At 42.7% G+C, this 12,760-nt stretch overlaps 1 protein-coding gene across 6 annotated transcripts in view; it reads right to left on the bottom strand.

The window, feature by feature from the left end:
- The window catches only part of PTPRA (protein tyrosine phosphatase receptor type A), a 240,968-nt gene that overhangs the window by 91,852 nt on the left and 136,356 nt on the right, over window positions 1–12,760 (bottom strand). Inside the window, exon 1 of one of the 6 annotated variants that reach the window (XM_045017597.1) lies at window positions 5,835–5,857. The exons of the other annotated variants lie outside the window; for them this stretch is intronic. The gene's annotated coding sequence lies outside the window, so the exon portion shown is untranslated. Of the gene's footprint in view, window positions 1–5,834; window positions 5,858–12,760 lie in introns of those variants that run through there. 6 annotated transcript variants of the gene reach the window in all.

Here is a 12,760-nt window from a genome sequence, read left to right as displayed (position 1 = left end):
GCGCAGGAGATCCAATCTCTCCTGTCTACTCCAGTTCAGAACGCATGTGGAGTATATAGCTGGCTTGGGCAGCTATACACAATAATGTAGAGCTGCTGGGTATGTTAATCAAGCTGTACAATCAGCAAATGGCATTTCAAAAAAATTCATGTGGCTTTAAAGGGGGGCTTTCAGTCTAGGTGACACCTGGGAAGTGGATTTCATAATTGTGACCAGAGTGGCCAGTGTCAGGCAGTGTGGGACAGCTGCTGGAGGACTATCAGGGATAATACATAGATAATACAGTGTCTGCACTCATGATGCATTGCCCCAAGTACATCAACCATGGTTCAACTCTGTTTGGGAAGGTGGTGTTACTGCATCACTGTAACAGGGTGTTTACATTCTTGGGAGACAAATTTAAAGTGTAGACACATGCACAACTAGGTCGACGCAAGGCAGCTTACATCAACCTGACTTTGTACTGTAAACCAGGCCTCATACTCGAATCTGTGATACAGGTTTAAGCCCACAGCCATCCACCATTTTGCTATTTCATTCCCTTCCTTTCCCATCCCGATTCTCTTTTGCATTTTCTCATTCATCCACCAGCTCCTATAGCAGCAGAGCATCTAGTAGAACTTTGCTGTACTATTATTACCGTAGTGTCCAGGGGTCCCAGTGAGAGCCAAGCCCCATTGAGCTGGGCACTGTTTATATACTTAGTATGAGACAGTCCCTGCCCCAAAGAATTTATAATCTAAATAGACAAGATGTACGAGTTCCAATCTAGAACTTTAATCACAAGACCTTCCTTCCTCACCTTATATAAGATGTACTATGTTTTGTGTCTTACCAATGACCAGTTATTGTTTCAAATAAAGAGTAGCTTAAGCTAATGGCTCTATGATGTTTTCTCTAGCAGCCCCGATCCCTATCCAGGGTAGTGGCTTTGGAAACCCATTCATTCCCTTCCCATGCTTCCATAATGTAGAAGTAGATACAGATATCTACTGAGGAAGCTTTTGTCTGGAAGGGTATGAAGGTGGCCTCAGGTACAGAGTAAACAAGCAGTCACCTAAAGTGCCACATCTAAGGAGCCATCAGGAGACTGTGGTTTGGAGGGAGGGATAGCTCAGTGGTTTGAGCAATGGCCTGCTAAACCCAGGGCTGTGAGTTCCATCCTTGGGGGGCCACTTAGGGATCTGGGGCACAGATCAGTACTTGGTCCTGCTAGTGAAGGCAGGGGGCTGGACTCGATGACCTTTCAAAGTCCCTTCCAGTTCTAGGAGATAGGTATATCTCCAATTATTATTTTTTTATTAGGGTAGTACTGGGCTGCTGTAGTCATGCACCAACAGGTCAGCTCCAAATGGCTGACCCACCTAAGTCCTCAACGAAAGGAGGTTTCCCCTTCTGCTCAGCTGTTTGGCTCTCAGAAATGGCCCAGAACCATTTAGCCCAGCTCTCCCAGTTTCTCATTTTGAATACCCTTTCATTAGTGCAAAAGAATCTGGGAACTACAGATGGCCACGCAGAAATAGGTTCCTCTTTTTTTCAAGAGAAACGGTTGCGAGTTGACTGATCTTGTCCCCATCTAAAAGACACTGATGCACCAGGACAAGACTTGAGCTAAACAAAAACAGCTTTCTTTGCCTGGGCTGTTTTAACTTTAGTGCTGCTGAAGGATCTTCATGTATAAAAGGAAGGGTAATACACACAGGGGGTTAAGCAGTTAAAAGGGTGAAGTAAATTCCAGCTTGCCCCTTACTTCTGCTGACCCCAGCCAGAGGATTGCTCCAAAAAGAATAATTTACTAAGCTCTAATACAAGTGAACACATTTTTTCTTCTCCCAAGCAAGGCTGCAAAATGAAAAGCATTCATGGCATTTGATTATCCCATGTCCACTAGTGATTTCTATGGTTTGGGAGGAAAAAGAGCTAAATGTTTCCAATGTAACTTCTTTCCCTTCTTAAACCACGATCTATCCAAGGTGGTTTGTGGAGGGAAATCCACAATAAGAAGAAAGGCAGAGATGGTTGCCGGGTGGGGAAGGTTGGTTGTAGTGATATCAGTCTCATATACACTCTGGAGGATTCTGAAGTATTTTACAAATCACGACTCCAGTCTGTTGCTCTTTTGGATATAGGGGCAGAGAAGAGCCCTGCCATGACTTTGCAGCATAAAATATTAGCATTCAAGGAGTTCCACTAACAAGGTCATGTCATACGAGCTGTTAAGTAGAACTTCCCATGTAATCATGACACTATAATGTGGCCTTGAGTCAGTTTAAGTGTTCCCCCAAGCAATATTTGTCTTGGCATCTGATTTCTGACAGCCTACTGTCCGTGGGCTCAATACTTCCTCCCCCATGGAATTTACTTGAATCTTTTAAGCAGAGGAATGAGGAACTTCACCCCATGTGAGTGCTGCTTCCCTTCCAAAAGCGCCCATGAAACTGGCAAAGAGGGAAACAAATTCCATGAGTAAATAAGACGACGCTCTTGCAGAAAGCTGTGTGGATGCAGAGCCCAGTTTACAGACTTTAATCTTGGCTCCCTCTTTTCCTCTTCATCTGAATGCAGCTTTCAAGATCTCCATGCATGCAGTTCCAGGTTTCAGCATTCAAATGGCATGTATGCACCTAAATAGGTTATGTGGGCACCCAACGATAGGATTTGGACATCCTAGGCTTGGTCTACACTACAGAGTTAGGCTCATATAAGGCAGCTTACGTTTACTTAATTATGTCAGTGTCTACATTACAATGCTGCTTCCGCTGAAGTAAGTGGCCTGCTATACCAACATAATAATTCCACCTCCACGAGAGGCGTAGCACTTCTGTTGATGTAGTTAGGGAGACACTGTCTACGTAGACGCTGCATTACTGACATTGGCTGTCAGCTCCGAATGGAGCACCTCTCGCCCCTGGTGCTGACAGCCTCCTGAGAGTTGGGGTGGGGGGAAGAGAACTGTGATCCCTGCACCTACAGTTGAGGTTGTCAGCCCCAGGGCTGCCCGGCTCCAGCTGTCAGTGTCCTGCAATGATCCACTTCAGTCGGTGGAAGCTCTGCTGGTGAGGATGCAAACCACCGACAGAAACAACAAGTGTGGACATGAACCACCACTTTAATTACTGTGGTGACTGTATGTCAACTTAACTTAAATCGACTTAATTCTGTAGTGTAGACAAGCCCCTAGTTAAGGCCCACATCAGAAAACTAGACCCACAGAGTGCATCAGTAATAGCAACTTATTTTGTTTTAAGGCATGACAATCAGTTCTGACTCACCTACCCAGCCCCCTAATAAGGAAGGGATGCAGGCAACTTGGCCAGAGCGCACAAAGGGTATCAGTAGTAACTCCAAGAACAGAGCTCATCTCTCCCAACTCCCAGTACAGTACTACTGGACCAAGCTGCCTCCCTAATGATGCTCATAGTTTATGTTTTTAACATTCTCAGTCTTAGACACTTGCTCTGTGCTGCTGCTTTTCTGTGCAGTACTTTGTAATGCATCTTTTGCTAATCTCAAAGTTACAGGAACGTGCCCAAGCCAAGACGTTGGATTCAAGCATGTTCACAAGCAGCAGAGCCCAGATATGGCCCTATTGTCATGTTACAATCTATGCAAGATGGACCAGATACTCAGGGAAGCTGGGCACTCTTCCCACTGACTATGAAAGGGTTAAAGCTAAGCCATGGTACCTCCCCACTCCCTCTCCTGCGTGCCCCCTGCAAGCACAGTGACATACAAGCTTTGGCGCCAGCAGATTACATAGGTTGCCCGACTGACCCAGTTTGTAAGAACTGGGTCAGTAAGGACAAAAACATTTTTATTTTCTTTCACAACCCCCCACATTAGCCAAGGTGCATTTTTCACATTGTTCACGTCACTTTACAATCATACACAGCCTCATCCGACCCATTTACAAAGTGTTTAGGCCATATACAGTCAGTGAGCTTGAAGGGAGAATGGCATTCACCATGGGGAAAGCCTAAAATTACACTGCATTGCCAAGAGGCAGCATAAATTGACCCCTCTAAGCAAACTGGTTGCCAAACTTATCTTCCCCTCATTGTTAATTTATAATGAAGCAGAATAATTAGATGATAAAGGGCTATACAAGGCACTACTGGAAAGCTGTGCCGTTTGCGGCTATAACATTTATGTTGGCTATTACATATGACTAGGGGTTTGAAATGCCTGTGGGCCTGAGTCTGATCTCACACCAATTTTATACCCATGTCATCCCCATAACTTCCCTGCAGTTACGCCTGATTTACACTGGTGAGAGAGTGAGAGCAGAATTAGATTCTATCTACATGAATGATATTGGAAGTGACTACTTAAGGGGCCAATGAACAACTGTTCTGTTCATATTTTCTAGTTCTTTATTCAGTCTAGATTTAAAAGGTCCCCAAATCAGATTTAAAGGACCCCAAATCTAAGATTAGTGACACTCCACTTGGGAGACTGTATCATGATGTAAATAATGCAATAGACAAGACAGGAATTTCAGAACATTGTTTAAAATGGTAGTAGTTTATAAACTTAAACACATTGTTTTGTAGCTCCCTGAATACATGGAGAGTTGTGAATCATTGGGCCAATGATCTTGGAGAGAAAAAGATAAGATAAGAGGAAATGTCTTTCAAAATGTTTATGAAAAAATTGATCTACACACAACATTTGAGCATCTTAATACTTTAAATTACTGAACATAATTATACATCTGCTGCTAGGATGTAGCTAAATAGAGACTAAGATCACATTACCACATGCAAGAAAAAGACTGGACTCCAAAAGTAACAGATTGCTGCATTAATCCCAGGTGTCAACGTTTAAAATTCCATCGTGCTATTTAGTGATTTTGTCATTTGTTTACTTAGAGCATCTCTCTCATGAGACAATGGAAAACAGGCTGATCAATTTCCCCTTGGTTTCTAGTCAGTTTCACTTTCTGGCTGCCATGTACTAAGACCATGCAGCAATGTCTGGGTGGTAAACTCTCATGTTAATTTGTTTAAAAGGAAAAAGAAATCATGAGACTGTTTCCACTGGCCTTAAGGTTTTTACGGATCTTAAACATGGAGCCAAATTTGACCTGACAGTGTACCCTTGAATATGGTGAAATATTTAATCTTGTGCAAATGAAGAAAGAGGATTAAGATACATTTTTCAAAACTATCTGAATCATAAATTAGGAAGTACTTCTGGATGAGAGTGGTTATGGGGTGGAATATGAGCAGATAAATTGCATCCCTTCTCTTCCTTACACCAGTGCGAGTGAGGAGGGATTCCATAGGCACCAGTGGGATTTCACCAGCCTAAATGAGAGAAAATTCAGACCCACATTATTCTGGTAATTCATCTCTTTTTCCGCAGACGCTAACAAGCACAGCTGTCAGAAACTTAACCTTGAAACATGTGTGTCTCATTTTCAGAATGCTCCCTCTTAACAAGCCTGGACCCAAATGAGGTCCCTTGAGACCTCTCTGTTTAGAATAGGAAATGAGAGATGGAAGTGCCCACTAAGTGGGTCTCAGCTTTTGGCATTCAGAACAAGAGGAAATAAAAGGTCTATTTTAGTGCATCAAGCCTCACCAAAATAAAAAGGGACATTTCAGTTCTCAAACCTCTATAAAAAAAAATAATGTGCAGGTATTCAGATGTGCAATAAAATGTGAAATTATGTGCTGATGTTCCAGGAACATACGCTTTTACACACATCTGAAGTCAGACAGGAAGCGGGGGGGGGGGGTCAGAATAGGGGGAGCAAGGGTGCCATCCCCCCCCCTCATTTTTACCGGCCCAGGTGGCCTGCCCCTCCCCCCCCCCCGACACACACTTACTTTAGGGACCTTCTGCCATTCCTGACAAGAAGTCAACCCCAGCTGACTGCGGACACTGCCTCCAACACCACTTTGGGCTATCTCCACTATGTATTTTGCTGCCAGGAAGAATTTCCAGATTAAATTTTCCTTTTCAAAACTGAAAAGTAAGAAATCTGCAACAAACCCCACTCTCACCAATCCACATTTCCCAGCAATTCCTGTACCATTACCTTCTAATAGCTTAATATTGAAAAGGAACAAAATAAAAATAACTGATCGATTGCTTACATTCTGTTTTTGTTCCCCATAGAAACCCCACCTTGTCAGAACAAGTCTGTTCCTTCAGAAGGTTCCCTTTTCTTAAATTAGTTCCATTACTCCTAATTATAGCTTTCTATTGTGACACCCAAACCAATCCATACCTAAATACAGGGAGAGGTGGGGAGGGTGGCGGGGGAGGAGGAGAGCTGGGGATCCAATTCAACAGTATTTAAGTACATGCTGAAGTCAATGAAATTTTAGCACAATTAAATTTAAGCATATGCTCAAATTCCATTCTGAATGAGGACTATACTTTTGAATGTGTTTTAGAAATTACTCTCTCTCTCCTCTTTTAACAGTCAGAACTACGGGTTTGGTAATATAATCAATTCCATGCCTACCTACAGACAAGTCACACTTAACATACAAGTCATACACACCTTGGGAGCTGGGACTAGAACCTGGTCATTCAGCCCCCCCAAAAAGAAAAAAAATACAAACAAAAACAAAATACACAGGTTTCTACCCCTGGAGCAAAAGGAGAACTCTTTTAAAAGCCTTTACTGACTTGCGGCTTAAGTCCATCCCTATTCAGCAAAGGACTTAAGCACATGCTTAACCTAAAACCTGCTTAAGCACATGCTTAAATGCTTTGTTGATTGGAGATGATCTGCTGATGAAAAGGTATGAAAGGGAAAGGGGCCTGAATCTCCCCTCTTACTCCTACAGCTGCTGCATCCAGGTCAGTGCTGAAGTACATTGATGGAACAGAAAGGGGGAAAGCTTGTGAGGTTGCTATTCATCCTATAGCTGATGTATGGAATAGAAGAGAACTTGCTGCTACCAAGGCTGGTAATCTTTCCCCATTAGATAAAATTCATGCTGAAACACCACAATTCTTTAAAAATGTAATATTAGTTACAGCATATCCAGATCTACAGTACACTCACTTCTGTCTGCTTTTTCTAGAGTGCTCTCTTTTTTTATAAACCTCCTCTTTCCCTTTGTTTAACTTCCGTGCATGTGTGCATATTATAGCACACAAGCTTTGCTATTGCTAAGGTGGACTGTATAAGAAGATTGTATACCGGTACATATACACACAAAATATTTTGCACAGGAGTTTAAAATGAAGCATTCAAGGAAATAGCAAACACAAAGTAGAAAGGAAAGTTCGGACAGGAAAATGCAGCTGGGTCTCCCCTCAATGTCTCTTGTGGTCTTAGCTGTTAGGCACAGTAAGAAGTCAATTACATAGAAGTCAGCGGCTTTGGAGTCACAGCCAGCATATCCACCAAGCACAATGCCCACCCCAAATCATTTGTTGCTAGGTGGTAGGAGTGAAGGGGTAACTGAGGTCCAACAAGCAAGTACAAATGGCTTGGCAAGAACTCTCCTCTCTGAACTTTTCAGTATTGCACTTCACTAATCCTTTATGCTCTTACAAGCACCGTAATGGGTAATATCCATGAAGCTTGAGACCTATTTGAGCATCCCCCCTCAAAAAGGATAAAGAAACAGAAAGAGGCCTAGAGAAGGGCAATGGAAATTATCAGTGGTGTAGAAAGACTTCCATGTAAGGTGAGGTTAGAAAGGTTAGGGCTGCTTAATTTAGAGGATTAAAGACGGGACATTAGAGAGAGATAAAATAACAAAAGATATTGAAAAGGTCCATCAGACTCTCCCCCCTTTTCCTGATATTAGAAAAAGAGGATATTCAATAAAGGCAACAGATTTAAAACCAGTCCATGGAAATACACTTTTTCTTTAGATATAATGTGCCCATTAAGCTCGTTACCTTGAGATCTCATTTAGGCTAAGAGCTTAAAAGGATTCAGAAAGGGATTAGACATTTATATGGACAATATCATCCAAACTTCGCTGTTGTACAAAATTTAGAAGGGATATAAATCCTCATGCTTCAGGATATAAGCCTACCACTAACTGATGGGGGTCAGGAAGAAACTTCTCCTAAGAGCAGGTTAATCCATAATTGTTTGGTATGGGGTTTCTCAGACTTTCCTCTGATGCAGCTGGGCCTGTGACTTGCCCTGAAAAATAGATCATTGGTGGGCCTTTATATTATGGGGATGATCATTTTTTGTTTTACAGTAGTGTGTAGATGTCCCAACCAAAATTCAGGGTCCCATTACAAAAATACAATGTCCCATGCCCCAAATACAATCTAAACAAATAGACAAGATAGGCAAACAGTAGGATAAAGTATTATTAACCTCCGTTTATAGATGGGGAACTGAGGCAGAGATGAAGGACCAGATTTTCAAAGGTATTTAGGTGCTTAAGATGCAAACAGATGCTTAAGGTGCTTTTGAAAATCCCACCAGCAGGTTAGGTGCATAACACCCACCGATTTCAATAGGAGTTAGGCACCAAACATAACTTAAGCACTACTGGTCTATTTCCCCTTCCAATTTTGGAACTGATTGGATGTGGTGTTCACAAATTCATGTTACAAACAGAGAAATGCCATCAAGTAGAGTGAAGAACTCACATTACTCAGTAAACACGTTTTCAAATGTTTTCCCTCACACAGATCACTTCTTCAGATAAAGAATATTTCTTCTCTCAACCCGCCCTGCCTCACACCTACAGTACCCCGCAGCAACAAGAGAGCTCAGTGACATGAAAAGGTAATTTTAGGACAGGATTAAGGGTATGGGTGCAAAGTGGTTTAAACGTGATGGGTGCAGTCAGTCATTACATCCCTTATTTCACATCTGGGCTGTGTATTCCCCTTCCGTGGGTGTGGGACTTCATGTTTATTTGCAATGAATCTCCTCATAGTGCCTCCACCACACTCTCTCCCCAGAGCATGTTGTGGCTGTTTCTTTGGGCTTGCTTTTGCACAGCAAGGTGGAACACCAATTGGGTTGTTCCCTTGTGGGGCATCAGCCATACACTGTGCAAAGAGAGGGGGTTGTTTGTTTTTAAGGAGCTTACTCAGTTAAAGAGCCTCTGGAAACAGAGGATTTTGGACTGAGCTACAACTACCAGGAAGCAGCACTTCTTGAAAATGTGTGCAACTCCTCCAAGGAGCATCTGGAAGCATTCCCTGGGCCACACGCAAGAGAACCTTAAGTATAAAATAATATCTCCATCTTGCTCACGAGCTTAGCGTTCTACAATCATGTGGGGAACACTGGGGCAAAGGCACTTGACTGGCAGATCATCATTTACAGCATAATCACACCCAGAGGCCCCAACCAGATCAGTGCCACAGGGCACTAAGTGCTGTGCAGACTAGTAAGAAATAGTTCCTGCTATGAAGAGCTCACAACCTGAATTTGTTCTGCCTCAGTCGTGAAGCAAGACACAACTCTGATTATGACGAAGAGCCTCACAAAGGAATGGAGTGTTTAAAAAGGACACCAGTGCAAATCCTTTCAGGACTAGTATGGTCCCCCCCAAAACATGGTCGTGGTTCATGACCAGAGGAAAAAAAATTAAAAGTTTTTTGTTTTTACACACATTTTTTATATTATATTTACACACACATATATATACACACACACACACTAGAGAGAGAGCGAGAGATGCTGTTCCATGTCATGTCCCCAAGACAAGAGGCCTTGCTAGACCAATGATTAAAAGGAAAAAGATGTAAATCATGCTGCTTTGCAGTACTACACTTCAGAGCCACTGAGGCGCTCTTGCTATTCCTTTGTCTATGGTGACATTTAGCCACGTGCAGAAGGACAGCACAAGGCCTATGCAACATTTCATTATGATCTGTATTATCATAGGACCTACGAGCCTTAGTCATAGACCACACACCCTGTTGTGCTAAGTGCTGTACAAACAGAACAGAGTCACACTTTAAACCCTCAAAACAGGCCGGCAAAATAAGTGGGCCTTGAGTGGTGCACAAGCCTTACACTGGCATTCTACATTAGGGTGAATTTCACACTTAGAGAATAGGGCTTTTACAGCACTCCACTCCACAGCTGGTCAACCCCCCCTTATTGCTACAGACACTTAAGATACAGGACTTGGTCTAAAGTCCTTTGGAGACTAAAATCATACATCATACAGTGAAAACTGTTTTAAACAACCACCATAGGGACCAACAAAAACAGAGTGCCCAGCAGAGATGATCTTTAATTAAAGATCAAATAAAACTGTGCTGCGTGCTTTAAAACAGTGACGGCACAAAAGAGAAAGTATTCAGCCTATCAGAGGTTTCACCATCTATGATGTCTTCCCAAGAGACTCATTTGGGGTCTGATCCAGAGCACACTGAAGTCTCTAGAAAGACTCACTGAATTAAATCGGGTTTGGGTCAGGCCTTTTGGCTGGCACTCTGGAAAGACAACAGCCTTTTAGGAGTTAATAGATTCTCCTGTGAAGCAAAGTAGCATAATTTCCACTCCCATCCCCACAGAAAGAGCTTTTTCTCCAAGAAGCTTACTCGAGACCAGTAGAGTTTGTTGGGGATTTCTGGTTTTGTGCCTATGAATATTTTTAAGCCTCTCTGCTTGACATTAGCTGGCAATTTCGGTGCCACAGACCGCACCTTTGCAAAGATGAGCCCAGCGGGAACTTGGATGCCTCACTGACGCCCAACAGCCTCCTGTGGGCTAGGCCAGCAGCCGGAGAGTGGACCATTCGTTTCATGTGATCAGTCATTTGGGGGAAAATTTGCATTATGCACAAAATGTGGCTGAGCTTTCATCTAGCAGATGTGAACCTCACCGACAACTTGAATTCAGTAGGGGAAACAGCAGTAGAAATACGGGGTTGGGTGCTTTTCCTGTAACAAGCATCTTTATGAAACTTTGCTTTCCGTGTTGCCTTCACAGTGAAGCAACTAAGGGCCTTTCCTTTCTTTGATTGTAAGTATTAAAATGGTGGTGTGAGAGCAGTAAACTAATCTGAAGCTTGCAGCTAGTATCTATTCAGCTGGAGGCAGCTATTCATTAATAGCTGAGAGGTTATTTACCACCTGGATTTAGATCCTAATCTGGAGAGGGTTTTTGTTTTATTTTTATGAAGGAGCATGGTCTAGTAATAGAAATAAGGTGCTCTAAAGCAGAAGCAGTGAATGTTAATAGCTTTGCTGCAGAACATGCAGGAGCTGCATATGTTGCTGATTCAGTACACTTCATACATCCTTCTGAGTTGTTGCTGATTCAGTGCCCCAACATGGTATTAGGAGTGCTGTGCTGTGGGAGGTGCTGTCTTTCAGATTTCATGCAGTTCTAAATTATGCAACCTTCCTAACCTTGCATTAACACAGAATTTTGAATTTAAGGCATTGGATTCCAACGCCTTCGGATATTTCACTTTCAGATTCCTTAATTCCCAGTCACAGCTGTTACCACCATCCTCCCTGTGATTCAGACCTATAAACAAGGAATAATTTTTGACTCCTCCCTCTGCTTCAAACATCCAGGCTACGTCCAGTGCCTGGCACTCCCGCCTCTCCCACCTAAGAACATTTCTAAATTCAGACCTTTTATCTATGCTCACAACTAGAACTCTTGACCAGACCCTCAACTCCTACCTTGATCACTGCAACGTGCTCCTCTCCAGCCTCCTTAGCAACTTCGAGTATTCTTCCCTGCCTCTTGCCCCCCACTTCTAAATACTTCCACCAACTCCCCTTTTCCACTGCTTCCTGTCCTCACCTTTCCCTTCAGAGCTCTGCCCCTTCTCTTATCCATTCTTGTTTCTTACTGACTTGCCCTCCTGAACTGATCTGCCACTACCCTTTCCTCCTCCTCTTCTTCCTCCAAATCTTTCCTCTAGACTAATTTCTACTAAACTAATAGTGGCTACAGACAGGACCAATGGGGACACTAACTATATGTTCTTTTTAAATTTGCTTGTATGATTTATCCCTTCCCTATATCCTTCATAGACTTATTTTTCTAGGACTTTATCCAACATGTTTGGAATGAATTTAGCACAGTGGTTCTCAATTTTTTCCATACCAGAACCCCACTCTCATCTAGCAGGGATCTAGCTGAGACCCCCCTTCCATTTAGCAGTATGGAAAGGGAAAGATGGCTGCAGCGCCCCCCCGGACACCTATTTGTGATCTAGCTCAGTTGAGAACCCATGGCCTAGCATGTGGTGTATGCTACTATAATCCAAATGAATAATATTTACAAATATAGTAAAAGACTGTAGTATAGAAATCTAGATAAATACATAATCGGCTAAATGATTTTGAGCTGCAAAGAGATGTTCCTCATCCCTTGTGCCTGTTCTAGGAAAGCTCAGACACCAGTTTATTTGCCGAAAGTATCAGAGACAGGTTAGTTATTTGGTTAACAGATATAAATCTTTCACAGCAGCTACAATTAAAAAAAACAGCAACCTTAAAACTCCACACAGCTATTCAAGTAGTCTGAGCTGGAGAGACAGCAAAACCAGTAACAATTTGCTAAACCTGAAAAAGAAGAAAACTAGCTTAGAAACTGTTAACAGACACAGCATGAGGGCTTCAAATTGTTACCGTAAGACCTCCCATGGCAAGAAGAAATAACTTCCAGGCTAAGAAGGACAAATTCCAATCAAACACCAAAGCATTACAGCCTAAATGCACAAGATGTGAAAAAATTCTTATCCTAAGGCCTGGTCTACACTGGGGGGGGAAGGGGGGGGTCGAACTAAGGTACGCAACTTCAGCTACGCGAATAGCGTAGCTGAAGTCGAAC

The sequence above is a fragment of the Mauremys mutica genome, chromosome 5, assembly GCF_020497125.1.
Source record: "Mauremys mutica isolate MM-2020 ecotype Southern chromosome 5, ASM2049712v1, whole genome shotgun sequence".
Taxonomy (NCBI): domain Eukaryota; kingdom Metazoa; phylum Chordata; order Testudines; family Geoemydidae; genus Mauremys; species Mauremys mutica.
The sequence above is the reverse complement of the archived record's forward strand: the minus strand, read 5'-3'. Positions and strand labels throughout refer to the sequence as shown.